This window comes from Agelaius phoeniceus, chromosome 15 (assembly GCF_051311805.1).
Source record: "Agelaius phoeniceus isolate bAgePho1 chromosome 15, bAgePho1.hap1, whole genome shotgun sequence".
Classification (NCBI taxonomy): Eukaryota; Metazoa; Chordata; class Aves; order Passeriformes; family Icteridae; genus Agelaius; species Agelaius phoeniceus.
The window spans coordinates 6416422-6428814 of NC_135279.1; the positions used below are offsets into that span (position 1 = coordinate 6416422).

Sequence of the window (12393 nt, forward strand, 5' to 3'; positions counted from 1 at the left end):
GCCCACCCTCACCAACACAGCTGCAGCATGCCAGCCCCCAGCTCACCCACACCCTCAGGAGGGAGGATCAAGGGGGTCACATCACACCCTCGTGGCTGTTTCTGAGGGCAGAAGGGTTTGGAGTAAAACAAATCCAGTGCCACATCTCAACAGCACTGCCCTGACCTGCGGGTCCATGGAGGCAACACTGCAGTGGGGCCAGATGCAAGTGTTGGCCAGGAAAGGCACACGTTAGGGAGGATCAGCTGGAAGATGGGCCTGCAGGCTGGACTTCAGGAGACAGGCAGGGCAGTGAGTCCAGCCACTGGCAGGGAGGCCCCTGTAAATGTTTCTTGCTGGTCCAGAGAGGCCCGTGGTGATTTCCCTGCCCCAGCCTGAACATGCTGCTTTCTGGAACACTCTGCATGCAGGTAACCCACAGCAGAACACCTTGGCTTTATTACATGGAGATCTTGGGTGGAACCAGGAAATGGAATCTCTCCCCATATTAGGGAGAAAGAAGCACCTTGCCAGCCAAGTGATGGAGCTCTGACATCCCCCACACCCTGGAAAGGTCCCATTGCTCCTGACAGGGTGAGATCCCGACAGCAGGACATGGTGGCATGAAATGTTGACAGCAGCTTATGGAGCGTTCCTGGCTTGTTTGACTTGTGGTGTGAAGAAGGACAAAGCCAGGCACCATGCACAGCCCCATCTTCTTTCTTTCCTCCTGGCACAGCTCCCCCAGCCAGGCCAATCCTCTCTGCTTGCAACCACAGGTAATTCTGCAACCCACCCCTTTCTGCAGGAGCAGGAGTTGCTCCTTGGGATAAACACAACGCTTTTCTTCCTAACCCAGTCTGACTTCAGGTTGAGCAGGAGAGCTGAGGAGGCAGAGCCAGAAAGTTTTCACCAGTTCCATGCTGTCACTCACCACTGATATGGAATGAACAGCTGGACCCCAGGAAAAGCTCTCCTCTGCTTCTTGTGCTTCCTGGATCACTGGGATGGTAACCAATCCAAATGTGCTCTAAGAGACCATGTTTGTCTTTGTAAGGAAGGCAGAAGTCCATCTTACTATCCTAGCTAACTATAATATGAGGATTTTGGGGGTTCCATAGCTAGGTTGCTGCTCACCCCAAAGCCATGATTTAATTAGGAAAGGTAATGTTTGTTATTAAACCATCTGGTACATTCGGAAAAGCAGGTGGGCTTTTGGATAATCAAGCCCTCCTTCAGTCATATTCCTCATGTTCTGCTGCTCCATAGCCAAGGAAGTTTTTTTCTGAGAGCCAAGTCCCCTGCAGCCAACAACAGCAGCACCATGCTCTGCCACCTCTGTGGGAAGGAACACCCAGTGCCACCAACCTGCTGGAAACAAGGTGGAGCTGTCAGTGGCTTTAGCATTCACTGGATATTGTACATTTTCTGTAAGGGGATCAGGTAATACCAGGCTCACACCCAGTTTTTCTGCAGGGCCTGACCGATACACAGCCCTTCTGTGAGCACCAGCCTCCCCAAAGAGCATTTCATCAGCAGAGCAAAGAAAAGGGATGAAAGAGGGCCCCTGTCACCACCTGGGAGAGCAAGAAGACAGTGCAGACAGGGAGAGCTGGCTCGTGGGTGGCACTGCTGAGATCAGCACTGCTGGCCTTGCTAGCTGAGGGTTCACACCTTGCTCCACAGGATGGGACCCAGTCCCCACTGCTCCAGAAGGAGCAAGGCACCTGTGCAGTGGTGAAAGGCTCCAAACTCAGGGAAATGCTGGTTCTTGCAGCAATCAGCTGATGCCCTGAAGCCAGAGGTTTGCTCACTTGCACCTTGGTGTGTCTAAATATAATACAGGTATTGTTCTGAGCCCTGCGTCAGCCCTGCTGAGATCCAGCCACCAATACCTGATTTTCTCGCCTTCCCCAGCTGTGAGACATGAGACATCAGCTTGTGTGAAGGAACTTTTCCTTTCCTTCCTCCCAAATGCACCTCCCAGTGCCATCACTGGCTGATCTGGCCTCTTCTCATGAGATGTCATTGAAAAGGAGCTAATTTGCAATTTTAAGGTACTGTTAGTTCTACTGTCACTTTCATAATCCTCAAAACTTCATTACAAGTTCTCCTATAAATCATCCAAACCAACCAGCTGGAAAAAATGGACAAGCTGCACATGTAAATCCAACTAAATTTTTGCCTTCTTCCCATTCAGTTCAAATTGTTTCTGAAAGGCCATGATGAGCTTGAAACCAATGGCACTTTCCAAGTCGAGTTAAATGCTGTGAGCAGAGCACCCAACAAGAACATTTGAAACACCAAAGCTACAGAGATTTCCCAAAACCCAGCAGTGTCCCAGGGGAGATTGTTCAGTCTCACCAAGCCATGCACATTTCCTCTCTCGTTTCTGGTACAAACTCCCTTGATTTAATCGAAATTCCTGACCAATTTTGATTCCATCAAAACCGCATTTTCTGGTGAATTTACCATGTTGCTCTCACTCATCTCCACCAACAACTCCAAACAGTCCCAATATATCATGGGTCAACTTCTTCACATCTTTTTGGACTTGCACCATGAAATCACATGGATTTTCCAAGGGATTTGTGTCGTGTGACTTAAATTGACAGCGTCTAGTTTGAGACGAGTTCCAGTTGAGGCTGCACGTGTGGCCAGAGGATCAATAACCTCCTGTCTTGTGAGGCTTGCTGGTGACCAGTAAAATGCAAGTTTGTGCCAACCACTCCTCCTCAAATGGGATGTTAACAGACCCTGTCTCTCTCCTCCACTCATTCCTGTGCCATCGTTGTGTGTAGTAGCCTCATGAGGAGCAGTCAGGCACCTATGTGGACAGTTTGAAGTTAAAATTTCCATACACTTTTTTTTTTTTTCCCCTAAAACTATACAGAGGGCTTTCTGGTAATTTCATCTGCAAAAACACACCAGAGGGGAAGGAAACTTCACCTAAAGCTGAACATTCATTTCCCATGTTGAGAACTGCCCTGTTCAAACCTCACTTCAATCTAAAGGGGAAATGTTAATATTTACTGGGGTTTGGGGTGGAAAGGAAGAGGGGAGGCAGAAGGGCACAAAGAGGACTGAAGGACCCTCACAGAAACACCCACAGAAGGGTTCCTGTCCTTCTACCTTGGTCCAGCCCTGAACAACTCCCCCAGAGCCAGGATGCTCCACTTGTACGCAGAGAAATCCCCCAAAGCTCCTGCACGTTGTTGGGTCTCCCCACGCTGCCATCTCTCCTCGCTGCCTCCTGCCTCTTCAGGGCAGGACCCCCTCTTCATCCCCTCTCCTCCGTGCAGCACGGAGCCCCCGGGGCTCGCTGGCACCAGCCGAGGTTTCTGGGGGCTCCCCCAACACAAACAACAACAACAACAACACCACCTTCAAAGCGCCTCTCGCACGCAGCTGCTCCGAGGGCAGACTCAGGTTTCCCCCACCCCCTTCTACCCATCCCTCCTTACAACACCCACCTGGCAGATCGCTAAAAACAATCTTTGAGTTTTTCAGGTGTGCTGGGAGGGATTTACCTGACCTATTCCACCAGCCCACCGCCACCCCCCCTGCAGTTGAAGCCCTGGATTTCAGGGCAGCGCTGGTTAATCTAACAGTAAAAAGCGCTGCAATTATTTGGCTCTAAGGCTTGGGTCCTTGCCCAGTTCTGACACAGGCACACACACACACACACACACAACTTCACGGAGGGAGCGGGCGATGCCCTTCCTCCTCCTCCTCCTCCTCCTCCTCCCGCAGCCCGTCACGGAAGGGCTGGCGCTCCTGCGAGCCAGTTCCACCCCTCGCAACTTTCTCCCTCGCCGCTCCCGGCCGGTGCCGCCGGAGTTCCAGCCGGCAGAGCCCCTTCCTGCAGGAGTTTCTGGGAGCCCCCTGCTCTGATTCGCAGGCAGCATGGAGCCCCGGCGGGCAGCGAGGCGCTGCTGCTGCTGCCGGAGAGGATTTGCAGCGCAGGGAGCGCAGAGACAGCAGTGAACTTCAGGAGAGGTGCCTCTCCTGTTGCAACAGGTAAGGCACGCTGCTCGCCGGTGTGGGGAGTGGGAATGACTCAGGGAGCAGTCTGTGCAGCATGGATGGAGGAAGGCATGGAGGATGCAGAGATTTAATCGTGAAACTGCTTTTGCATGTGAGTAACTTTTGCTGGGAGCAGCATTCACCTACAGAGAGAGCTTTGGGATGCAGAGCTCTTCACCTCTTCCTCACTTCTGGCAGCCCTAGCACGGGGCTTATGGAAGGAGGCAGAAAAAGTTTCATTCTTGTTTGCATCTGGCTTAGCTGGGAAGCTTCAGCAGGCTGCAGCCAGTGCAAGCAGGTGGGCTCCAGGTATCAAAGGCAAAAGCGACGCTGCAGAGCAAGGCAGGTGTGGAGGGAGTGAGCAGAGAAGCAATCCAGGTGTCTGAGCAGGGCAGGATTTCGGCAGGGAGCAAGTTTGTGCTGGAGTAAATGGATGAGCTGTGGCAGGAGCAGCGATGGCGTCTGGCTGTAGGCTCAGCTACTGGCCATGTACAGCCCTGCTAACCAGGGTGAGGTGGTACAGCTCCAAACTCTGTCCCCACATGCCCCACTAAGCCACTTCCATTGTCACCTTGAACTGGGCTGTGCTTTGGGGATCCCCGAGTGCAGTCACAGCGCTGGTTTTCCCCTGCCCAGCTTCCCTGTACACCCTGTACATCCTCACCTGCCCTTGTGCCCCTCCACGACGGGCAGCAGAGCCAGGGAGCTGAAGCCACAGGCACCTTTTGTGTGTCTGCACCTTCATTCACTGCCAGTGCCTTGTGATGGGGTGAAATCCCAGACAGAGCAAGCCCAGTCCCACTTCAGGGCGTGCAGGAATTATTTCCTACGTACATGTGCAGCCCTGATAAAAGAGGTGGAAATACAGGCAGGGAGGCCTGGGCACTTGGAGCCAGCCCTTCCAAACTGCAGTTATCAGCTAATCAGCCTCCCGGGAAATTGAAGTTGGACTCGGTGGAGCACAGCACACTCCAGAGGGGCAAAGATCAGCGGTCACGCGACTGAGGTTGCTTCAGAGGAAACCCTCAAAGAAAGCTCCTGCTCCTTTGCTTTTGTGGCTGCGGAGGGCTGAGAGCTCCCAGGTGGTGTGGAAATCCAGGCTGTGTGGTGGTGGTACGGGCTGGGCAGGCTCTGCTGGGCAGGCAGGGCTGTGGCCAGCGGGCTCCTGCTCGCCCAGGGTGCCCTGGATCCCAGCAGGGGCACATGGATTGCTCTGTTCCCCCATTCTGGCACTCAGAGAGGCAAAGAGCAGGCAGGGGATGTGAAGGGAGCTGCCGTGGCTCTCCAAGCTGTCAGCTAGAGAGACCTGTGAGGTTATAGGAGCTTTGGGATGGAAAGCAAACAGTCTGTATTGGGCAGAGCTGGGCTATCTCGGGATTCAGGACAGCGAAGTCTCCGGGCTTGGCATTGTGTGCTTTTACCATCTCCTAATGTGCAGCACACCTCACCTTATCAGGAGTAGTTCAGGGACATCCACCTGTGTGCTGTAGGATTGGGGTTCCTGAGGCTCTGGGCAGGGAGAGGTCTCTAACACAGCCAGGGGTTTCTCCCAGCCTGCTTGTTGTGCTCAGCATGCTCTGTGACAGTCCCAAAATGAGCCCAGCTGCCCTGCCTGTGGAGGGAGAGTGCAGCAGGATCTGCTCCTCTCCCGAGCCTTTCCCTTGTACCATGAATGCGTTTCAAACCCTAATGTTCCCAAACCAGTGCAGCTCCCAACCCTGCAAACAAACAAGCATCGCTCATGTACAGAGGGAGAGTTCAAAGGAGGCACGACACCTGGAATCAAACATCTGTGAGGAGCTAATGCATTTTGCATCCTGCTCTCCTGCCAACTGCTCCAAGGCAAGTGCTGCAGGATGGTTCCAGCAACCTGCATGCTGCAGCAATGGCATTCCCTGCTCCCTGCACCTCGCTTTGTTGCGTGCCACGTGTGGAGCATGCAAGTGCAGCTGCACCTCGAGCAGTTAGCACCGGGCTTCCTCCTGTATCATGGACAAACATAAGAGGATTAAATACCCCTGAGCCCTTTTAAATTTTTTAAACTGGGTTGGCAACATGGATGCTGCATTGTCTATTAACGAGCTGATCTGCTGAGCAAGCATTTTTTCCTCTAACCACAGTTTTTCCTTGGCAATGAGGCAGGTACTGCTTTATTAGCAAAGAAACTTTCTTCTCTAATTCTTGCAAGAAGGAGCTCCAGGGAGGGGCAGGCTGCAAGGGCTGCTAGGAAGGTTTGTAGCTTAGAAATGGACAAGGAGCAGGGTTGAAACAAACCAAAGGAAACACTTTCCTTTTTGTATGGAGGGCATAATTAACTGTGGAACAAATTGCCACAGGATATTGCAGACACCAACAGTTGTGTTTGGCTTCTAACAAGGTTTTGATCCATTTGGGATGGATGGCTCCAGTGAAGGTTCTTAAATGCAATAGCCCAAGATCAGACAGGTACTTGCACTGATGCTGAAAAGTGGGAGGAGGAACAGGTTACCTGTGCCTTCTTTTTTATGCTCCTCCACTAAGCAATCAAAACTGATCATTTTGGGAAAGAGAATAGAGAGGTGGCCAGGCAGGGCTACTTGGATGCTCTTCCATCGTGTGACTATTTTTGCGTGGCTGGGTTGCACGTTGGACAGAAGCTGTGACTCAGGCAGCCCGGGAGACGGGGGCTGTGCCATGAATAGCCACTCCATATGGCCCCGGGTGACAGGGACACTCTGTGCCCAGCCTGCTTGTCACAGGTGCTCCACGCCGTGTCCACGCACCCTTGCTGGCCCCACAGAGGTGCTGCGCTGGCAGGAGATCTCAGAAATACACTTAAAGCAGAGAGTCTGGAACAGGAGGGAGTGACCTGTGCTGGGAGGGCTGACAAGGACACACTGTGGCAGCGAGGCCAGCCTGGGCAAACGCCTCTGTCCTGGGGGTTGATCTTTTTTCCCGGTGAAACGCCGAGCTCCCCAGGGCACGGGCTGGCCTTGCAGCAGCTTGTGCAGCGCTTTGGACACGGCACAGGAGGTAGGAGGCTGCGGGCAGCTCTGGGAGCTGAAGGTTTTCTATCAGTTTGCATTCAATAAATACCTGCTGCAGGGAATTTTTGTGGCACGGCTACTGGCGTGCTGGCCAGCCATCCTTGATGCCCTGATTGTCTCATTCATTTTTTTGTCCTCCGTGTCCTTACGCTGCCTCCAAAGGCAGGAAAGGGGCGGGAAGGAGCAGCTGGAGGCGGACAGATGGACACGGAGAGAGAGGGGCTGCAGGCAGAGCAGAGCTGCGCTCCGAGCTCACCTGCGGGCAGCAGGAGGGAAGCATCGGCAGGGGAAGGAGAAAAATCGTCGGATCAGTGCGGGGACAGGTCTGCAGGGTGAATGAGAATTGCCGGGTAGGAGCACAGGGTGAGGGCAGGGCTGTGCTGCAGGGCAGGCGAGGCTGAGCCGTCCCTCCTCACCTGCACCCAGCGGGGCACAAGGTCCCTCAGCAGCTTTCACACCGGGATGCTCCTGGGCTCCTTCCCAAGGAATTTTAGCCATTTTAGGATAACGCGTGTGTTCCCCACGGGGAATCACAGAAAGGGCACTGGAGGTGATGAGGGCAGTGGCCTCGTTAGCAACAGCCAGGCTGAGTTAAGGTGGCAGTGAGGACTCGCAGGGTCAGAGCCCCTTCAGGCTGTGCGGAGCTGCTGCTCTCCCCAGGCTGGGGTGAACCGAGCCCTGTTGGTGTCTGTGGGTCAGGTGTGAGTCGTGTGTGGGGACCTCTGCTCTCCCAGCTTTGCAGCACCTCGGTAAACAGCTGGTTTGTGAGCAGCAGAATTCATGAAGCCGGGTTGCCTGCGGCGCTCCCTCTTGTGTGGATTCTCTGATGTCTAATAATCGGGTTGGGCTCACATTAGAGCTTTTTCTTCCAGCTGGGAGTCTTAATTTGGATTTGTCTCCTCTGTCCTGCTGCTCTGCACAAGCTTGTGCAAAGTTAAATCCTTTCAAGTCTTTGCCTATCTGGTTAAATTTGGCTGGAGCTGGGCAGTGGATCTGAAGGGTAGCAGGATTGACAGTGTGGTCCCACACAGCCAAATCCCTCAGCAGTCTGCAGACAGGGGAATGATTATCAGTGTAAGATAACTTGCATCCCAAGCATGAGGAAAATGTGAAAGGCTCAGTATGAGTTTTGGCAGGAGAAAGCAATCAGAGAAGAGCCCAGGATCCCTTGTGGGCTCTCACAGATAGTTTGCAGTGACTGAGGTATGAGATCCTTGGTGCTACAAGCCTCCATGGCATCTGAATCACAGGGTGAGTGGTGCACAGTCCCAGCAGCAGCAGAGCTGGGGCACACTCACGTGAGATCCTGGCATGCTCCACCTGGCTCTTGTGCCAATGTGCTTGGGCTGCTGCACTGTGGTGCCCAACCCCAGGGCCCCTCACCCCCTGCCTGGTGAGCAGCTCCCACCAAATCTCCTTCCTACCAACACTGGCTGCCCCTTCTCCAGCCCCCAGGGCTGCTTCTTGTCCCAGCCAGCAGGTGCCCCATTCCCATGACAGCCACAATGGGATGTGCTGTCTCTCCCTGTCTCCTGGCTGTCACAGCTCCTCAGCACCTCCTCTGGTTATCTGTGCAGTGGCAGCTTTTGGATCATAAGCAGGATTTACCCCTTTGCTCCCATAACTGGGGAGAGCAGAGGAAAGGGATCAGGAATGATGCATAAGGATGGTTCCCCTTGCACAGCCCTTCTTCACTTCCCTCCTGTCACCCTTGCCCTGCGACAGGAGCCAGCAGCAAGGCAGCTGGCACTGCAAGGTTCCCTCAAGCCCCAGACCCCACTGAGGGCTCCATAGCTCTGGAGCTGCTCAGTTAACTCTTGCTCTAGAATGATGCTGCAATGCCAAGACAGAGAGAGATCATTGACCCTCACAACTCTGCAGAGAGTTCAGGCATGTTCAGGTTGTCCTGTGCCTAACAGGTGAGCTTACAACAGTGACACCTCAGCTAGGTGACACATCTGGGCCAGGCCTAGGTGTTGGCACAAGTGCAAAATCCAGCTTTCCCTGGGTTCCTCACAGAGCAGACAGAAATGCACATTGCAGGTGGAAAGGTGACCTTTGGCTTCACGTACCTGGTGATGCTGTGGGACAGAGGATGGCTTGGAGGCAAAGACACACAGCACCTGCTTGCTCCAGTGAAGGGTCACAGCAGGGCAGCAGGAGCAGCACCAGGGCACAGGCAGAGCCCCAAGGATGGAGGAATGGGTGAGATGTCCCAGGGGGAAGGGGTGAGTGGCTGGCTGGGGGAAGCCACAGTGAGATGTCATGGAGCAGGGTGCCTCTAGAGTCAGGCTGGCTCTGAGCATCCAACCTGTGGAACCTGGCACGGTGACAAAGGTGGCAAAAGCACCCAGCTGTAAGGGGGAAGGAGGAGCTGGACATCAGAGTAACTGAATGCTTCCCAGCTACCCTTCCCATCTGGAAGGCCATCCTGCCATCTCCTCTCTGCCTCTACTCATCTGTGTCTTGCACCACTCAAGGGACAGCATCCCCCCCTGTTCCCACCATCAGCCCTGAAGGGTGGTCCTGGCAGGACCCCTCACAGGTCCCCTGGCCACAGCAGACCAGGTCTGGGGAGGGCAGGGCTGCCTCAGAATGAAGCATTTTCACCAAGCCCTGCAGCAGTACAGAGAACAAGGTTCTCTCTGCCAGATCCCCCTCCCAGCCTGGGCCCCAGAGTGCCCCACACAACTCAGTGTCTCACAGGCCTCCCCAAACTCCTTCAAGGGAGTCTCTGCTCACCAACACCCATAGAGGCTGCCAGCCCAAGCTCCTTGGGGAACCCAAGCCCCCTGGGTTAAAGCACCTGCCTGGTTTAGCTGGCAGGTGGTGAAGGAACATCTGTGGTGTTTTAGGGCTGTACCTGTTGTGCTCAGGGACATGTGTGTGACCTCCTGCCACGCTGGGCAGGCCAAGGAGAGAGTCCCTGCTCTGCATGCCAGCATGAGACTCATTAACCCACGGCTTTCCATGGCTCTGCAGCTGAGGTGCCCTCAGTAGAGCCCACCCCATCAGTGCACAGCCCCTTTCAGCTGTGGAATGGCTGTGGCACAGGTCTGGCTCTGCCCTGGCAGCATTTCATGGGACACTGTGAGCAAGGACAGTCCTTTGAGGTGAAGGGCACGTGCTCCAGGTTCTGCATGTCCAGCCACCTTGCTCCAGGCTGCCCAGCAACCTGGAAACAATTTCCAAAACTCTGTCCAAGCCATTCAGAGATTGGAGAGTCGAGATGGGGGAAGGAACAGCCCAACTGTGCCTGGATGGAATCTGCAAGTCCAGCAGAAAGCTGCACCCACACCAGCACAGCCCCCAAGCAGGCTGGTGCAGGCAGTTCTGCAAGCATCAGCCCTAAGAAACCATCCACAGGCACTGGAAAACCCCGAGATACACTGAAGAAGGAAACACCATAACTTCAGGGGCTCTTTTCATTAGTTTTCTGGCTTTGTGTAGTACCTCCAGGACATGTTTCTCCTGTGCACTGCAAAACCAAGCAGAGACTGCACAACCAAAGGCAGGAGCAGGATCTCCAAGGATGGGATGGTTTTGTTTGGTTCTATTTCAAAGTCCAGGAAAACAGTTTGAAGGATACCCATCTCCACAGAGCATTCAAACCCCACAGGGTGACTGTGAGCAGCCATCAGGGAGCTCCCCAAATGGAAAAGGATCAAATTCCCACCAAAATCACTGTGGCAGAGGAGAGGGCAAACATTAACCAAGCAGCACAACCTCCCTGCAGGGTGAGCACAGGCTACTTCAGCATTGGGAAGCAAAACATTTCACAGACGTGGCCAACACAGTGTCCATTTAACTCTGTGACTTTGCCTCACTGAGAGCCCAGGCACTGCTTTCTGGCCAGTCCTGTTTGGGAGGCAGCTGTAAGGGCATTGCCCCATCTGTAGCTGGACCCCTTCTGCTCCACCAAGCCAGGAGAACAGTGTCCCATCTCCTGCTGCCTCCCCAAAGCCTTGTACTCACCATCTTACAGGATTGCTCCCTTTGCTCTCTGTTTCACAATGGCCATTGAAATGCATCGTTAAAGTAATTACTTGAACAGCCAGTCTCATCTCCTGTCTTTCCCTGTTCTTGCAGCCTCTGACAAAGAAGTTGATGTGTTTGGGGGTGATTTTGCTTGGTCCTTATCATGGGGAAGAGGCTGTTTCTTGTATTGAAGGAAAAAGGGAGAGAAAATGGAGGGAGGTGAGGGAAGAAAACAAGAGGAAGAAAGAAAACTTGTGATGCATGCTGGCGAAAGAGTAGTAAGGAAAGAGTTGTCCTTCTTTTCCAGTGAAAATGATGATTTTTCTTTGAGCTTCTGATCTCAAAACCTTGTGCCAAGCCCCCACCACAGCTCATGAGGGGAATGCTGCTCTGGGTGCACTCAGCACTCGCTTTGTTTTGTGTTTTGGGTTTTTATTGCTTTTAAATGCTCCTCTTGAAGGGAATCAAAAGGTGGGGCTGGGGCCACACCTGCTTCCTGGCAGGCTGCAGCACTTTCCTGTGATATGGCCAACAAACAGAGCAGCCCACACCTTGCAGGAGACCCCTGGCAGGGCCCCCAGAGACCCCCAGCCCTGCCCCAGCCACTCACCCCAGCTGGCCAGAGGAGCCTTTCCCTGCACCAACCCCCCCAAATCACCCATCTCCAAGGTCTCCCCACGCACACACTTTGAATCTCAGCGCTGTGTTTGTTCCCTCGTTTCAAGCCAACAGATTTGGGCATGTCTTTGACAGAGGTTCACAATTTGGATGTTAAATTTAGCCGCGCGCTCGGGCTCTGATTAGAGATACCCCGGCTGTTTACTGCCTTTGTGGGGAGTTTGCATCCACAGGGCTGAGGGGGAAGCCCCCCGAGGCTCTCTGATCCTCGCCTGGTGATTAGGAAAGGAGGCTGAATCACCACATAATGATGCCCTGGTATTTCCCTCAGTGGGAGCGAGCCCTGCCTTCCATTCTCCATCCCACCGAGGGCTCCCTTCAGCCCTGCTGCCTCCCCAGTGCAGCAGCTCCAGCAGGCCACCAAAGGGACCTGGAGCACTCAGGGGTAGAAAGAAATGGTCCCATGAGGTGAAGAGACCAGAGGCAAGTGAGGGTGTTCAAGTGTTAAATGCTTGCAGCTGATCTGGCAGCCCTGAGGTGTGCATGGTCCTTGCCACAGGTCCCATGGGTCGTGCACTAATTACTGACAGCACACGGACAGGAGGAATGGTTCTCTCAATCTGCATGAAAAATCTGTTTGATTTCACCCAGTTTCCATCTGGAGATCCTTGAAATCCGTGGCAAGGACCCCTGAGCTTGGCAGTGCTGCTCCTCCTCTCCTTGGTAGCCACCTGCATTTGGGAATAAGGGCTGGTAAATTGATTTT

The 12393-nt window shown here is 53.8% G+C and overlaps 1 protein-coding gene across 2 annotated transcripts in view; it reads left to right on the forward strand.

Annotated features, from left to right (window-relative positions):
* Positions 1-3805: 3805 nt before the first annotated feature.
* FAT2 (FAT atypical cadherin 2) overlaps positions 3806-12393 on the forward strand; it is a 57306-nt gene continuing 48718 nt past the window's right edge. For both annotated transcript variants that reach the window (XM_054642944.2, XM_077186462.1), the window contains exon 1: positions 3806-3999. The gene's annotated coding sequence lies outside the window, so the exon portion shown is untranslated. The remainder of the gene's footprint in view (positions 4000-12393) is intronic.